We start from the raw sequence: 4,653 nt of genomic DNA, 5'->3' as shown, positions 1-4,653 counted from the left end.
CAGTTTGGCATTTCATTTTATAAGCTATCACATGCATCAAGTACAAAGGATAAGCTGATTACCGATTATCATAACCACTGAAAGGGTTAAATGCTGATGTGCAGTAATGATCCCACAAAAAGGATAAACTAGCGAATAAGTATAGGCAGAATGGAAGATCATACCTGATTTTACACAGACCAATGCTGAAATCAATTTTGTCCTCGATTGAATGTGCAGCAGGACCTACTATCAAAATGACATGTATGTACCACTCACTAGCAAGTACCAACAACCACTTGGGCGCATTTACGTATATATGATATCATGATAAATAGTGCAGAGTCGGTATTGATGTTGCTTATGGTGGTCCATTTGGTTCTGGGCACCACTTCTTTTTATATCGGATAGTAGTAGAATGAATACCCTACGGCATACGCTGCCAAAATACGTACAATCATTGAGTATCTACGATTATTATGATAATTGATAAATGATCCGATGATGATTTAATTTTGTTTTGTTTTTGGGGTCGGGGTTTGAAACCTGCATTTGATTAAGAGATCTTCTTTGATCGAGCTCGATAAAGGTTAAATAGAGTCGTAAGTTTCATTTTTCTTTCTGGTCCATCACCAGTCGTAGTAATATGATAGTGACGAATTTCGAATGCAGGTCATTTGGTGTCTTCAATGGTTCTTATGACCTTTTGTTCACTTGGGTATCTTTTAAGTTGTGGTGTTTAATTTCTAGGATTTTCATTCTGGTTTGTGGCTTGATAAGCACATGAAGTCTTATTGGGTCATCTGGCTATTTACTTGTGATGAGAACAACAACGTGATCGTGCCGGAGTGGTTATCGGGCATGACTAGAAATCATGTGGGCTTTGCCCGCGCAGGTTCGAATCCTGCCGACCACGATTTTTTTTTTTTTTAATCTGCTTTCCTTGGTAAGGAGTATTTGGTAGTCTACCGCCCTGTTTCAGCACCTTGAAAGACGTTACTTTTTTTTTTCCCAAATAAAAGAACTCTGATTTTGGGCATACCAAAATCTTCTTAGGCATACAAAGCACTAGTCCTAACTTGGGTGACCTTATAAGGGGTACCCTATGGGGTGGTTCAATTACCTATATGCCCTTAAATCCTTTAAATTACTACTAATCTATCCCTAATCCTAATACAAAACCTATAATCAACTACACCTAAAATCAGTTTAATTCACCTTCTTCTTCTTCCTCTCCACAGCCGAACTCATTCACCCTTCCCTTTCTTTTTTTTTCATCGCGGAAATTTAATTGTCGATTCGTGAAACTTTAATCGACGATTAAACTCATCTATATAATAGGTCGTCGTAAGGCAGTATCTCGTTCAAATCGATCGATTGAACAACCTATTGATGAAGAAGAAGATTTAGAGAGTGAAGAACAAACTCAAACTCAACCACAAAATCAACCGGAAGAAGAGATTGAAGAAGAACCAACTCCGGAAATGAGAATAAGAAGGTTAGTTCTACAAACCCATCTCATATTTGATGTTTTTGATTGTTTTGGTCTATTTAATTCGTCAAAATCATGTGTTCTGCGGCGGTTACATGGTATGGTTCGGCGTAAAACAAATGTTAGATGTGCGCCGAGCTGTTCTTGGAACTGAACCCTGAAAGTGCATATGAACGGCTCGGCGTAGATCTGAAATCCGTTTTGAGCCGAACTTAGTGACACAAAGACTTATATTTAGAATCGGCTTATTCGATGGTGTTAGTTTTATGCCGAATATGTTTTGTGAATTTCAGAAATTTTGCATGTGCGTAGGATCGGCTTGTATGGTAGTATTAGTTTTGTGCCGAATAAATGTTGTTTGGATTTCAGAATTTTTGCATGTGCTTAGGATCGGCTTGTATGGTTGTATTAGTTTTGTGCCGAATAAATGTTGTTTGAATTTCAGAATTTTTTCATGTGCTTAGGATCGGCTTGTATGGTTGTATTAGTTTTGCACCGAATAAATGTTTCAATTCGTAATTCTAGATTCGGCTTATTCGATAGTATTAGGGTTGCGCCGAATATCATTGTTAAAATTTCATAAATTTTACAAGTGTATAGGATCGGTTTATTTATATGATATCATGTTGCGCCGAATACATGTTTGAGTTCATAATCATAGATTCGGCTTATTCGACGGTATCGGTTGTGAGCCGAATATATAGAATCGTCTTATAATTGTTTTGTGGTATGAGCCGATCCACTCTCTGTGTAAGCTAATAAAAATTTCAAGACATGATTCATACTTACGCCGAATTAGTCTTATAACTTTCATACTTGTGTCAGGACCAATGCCGCGGGTAGGGAGATGTTGAAAAAAATGAAGGCCAAACTTGGTTGCAAAACACCAATGACCGTGGAAAAACAAAAATACCTCATCAACAAGTGGGATGCAATCATCAACAAAGGACAAGGACCCGAGGAACCCGAACAAAGGCCTACCACTAAGAAGAGGGGTCGTGGTTAAATTCCCTTTTATGTTTCCAACTTCCTTTTAACGTTTTTCTTAAGTTTTAAGTACACTTTTATGGTGTTGCAAACACCTTTGCTTTTAGGTGCTCAACTTTGTTTTTAATGGTGATGGGATTGGGTTATGGACACCTTCAATTTCATGTTTTAATGAATAGCTTAACAGTTATGCGCCGAATGTATAGAGTTCGGCTTATCCTATAATTTGAGTTATAAGCCGAGCCTTAAAAATCAGTATTGGTGTAATCCAGTATATAGTTCGGCTTAAATCTCACCAATATGGTGAGCCGAATCTGTAAAAATTTTCAAATTTTTTTAAAAAATAGCCGTTACTTATATAGGTTCGGCTTATGTTCTAAAATTTCTATAAGCCGAACCTGTACTTTTTTTCACGAAAATCTAGGAACGACTCTTTTTTTGAAAGATATAGCCGTTGTAAAACTATATTCTATATATACCTACATGTTTTTTCATATTCTTAACCACATATGCTCAACAAATGGCACCCCCAACTCCTAAGTTTACTCTAGAAGAAGATTTATCTCTTTGCACTAATTATGTAGCATACTATCCAAAGAAGGGTGAAGAACGACGAGTAAATGGTCTGATGAGTATGTACTACTTGGTTAGAATTCATGAAGCCTTCAGCACGGAAACAGGTAATCCTCACAACCGGGATAGTGCGTCCTTGTTTTGCCGAATTATAAGTATTAAGAAAAAAGTCACAGACTTCATAACTTTAGTTCTGATTGTGAGTCGATATCGACTCAAAGGTGAAACTAACTCTGAGATTGAAGTTCGAGCTCTAGAGGAATGGCGACGATGGAAGGGAAAGAATTTCAAATACAAAGATCACTACCACATTCTTAGAAGGTTTCTCATTACCCGTTTAGGATATTAGAAATTAATTGCAAGCCTACTATGTAGCAGGGATGTAATCCACAATTTCTATGAATTTGAAAAGTCTATTTGGAATGATATAATAATTCTTGTGTTCGTGAATCATGAAAGGTTCGGCTTTCTTCAGAAATATACTACAAGCCGAACCTAGAAAAGTAATTCTGGTTTTTTAAAGTGACAAGGTTCGGCTTGCAGTGAAATAATATTATAAGCCGAACCTGACAAAAAAACTCTGGTATTTTTTTGTTGTCAGGTTCGGCTTTCAGTGAATTGTTCTTATAAGCCGAACCTGACACAAAATAAACGGATAAATCCATGAAACATTTTTCATGGAGATCCTAAACGAATCTCATCCTCTTCACTGACCTCTTTCTCATCATCTTCATTGACCTCATTCTCATCATCTTCACTGACCTCTTGCTTAACATCTTCATCCTCATCACTTGAAAACGTAATTACTTGTCCACTTGGAGGCTGCACATGCAAAGATTTCCAAAGATCCATTTCTGTCGCATAATTTGCACACCAATCCATCGCAAAATTATTTTCAAATCTAGGCCAAAAGGCTGCACTCATCAAGGGTGGTAATGGGCAATCGGGTCTAAGTTTGAGGCCGATAAAATGACAATTTTGAACAAATCCAAGAACAAGTCTTTTATCCTTTACACCATCATTGCAAGGTTTTGTTGGAGGCGCGTAATTAAAGCTACTACCCGTCCATGCGAAACAATGTACAACGCAATTGAATGTCTCCGCTATTAAAAACCCACAAATGGTCATTGCCATCCAATGTTCTTCGATAATGATAAAATCCCCATGCAAACGACGTTCGAATGCAACGTACTCCGCTGCCACCCCTGCATCTTTTCTTGGACCTGTTCTCATCATTGTCTTATAGAATTCTTTGTTTTTACGTAGGGTTTGTAACAATCGTTGCCGAATATAGTTCACTTCATTTTCAGGGGGCACCAGATTATTCCCTTCCATAAAAGGACCAAGTTGTTCCGCCGTGACGTAATAACCACAATTTCCATCGCCTTGCACGTCGTCCGTTGCTATAATATGCTCATGAATTATTGGCGATAGATCTTCCAAGTAGTTATCGTATATAAAATTGATAGGCCTCATATACCTACCAGACTTATTCTTGAGGTTGAAAACGATCTTGAAAGGGCAATTTCTTTTCTTTGTCTTTGTCCTATTCTTTCTCCCGATCTTCCCAACGTATACAGTACCCTTTTTAACCTTGCTAGCGCCGGTTCCACTACGCTCAC

General features: G+C 37.7%; 1 non-coding gene across 1 annotated transcript; it reads left to right on the top strand.

The window, feature by feature from the left end:
• The first annotated feature begins 813 nt into the window (after positions 1-813).
• Positions 814-895, top strand: TRNAS-AGA. Its single transcript has one exon. It is a non-coding gene; the product is annotated as a tRNA-Ser (tRNA).
• Positions 896-4,653: the final 3,758 nt, after the last annotated feature.

Source organism: Papaver somniferum, chromosome 5 (genome assembly GCF_003573695.1).
Source record: "Papaver somniferum cultivar HN1 chromosome 5, ASM357369v1, whole genome shotgun sequence".
NCBI lineage: Eukaryota > Viridiplantae > Streptophyta > Magnoliopsida > Ranunculales > Papaveraceae > Papaver > Papaver somniferum.
The sequence above is the reverse complement of the archived record's forward strand: the minus strand, read 5'-3'. Positions and strand labels throughout refer to the sequence as shown.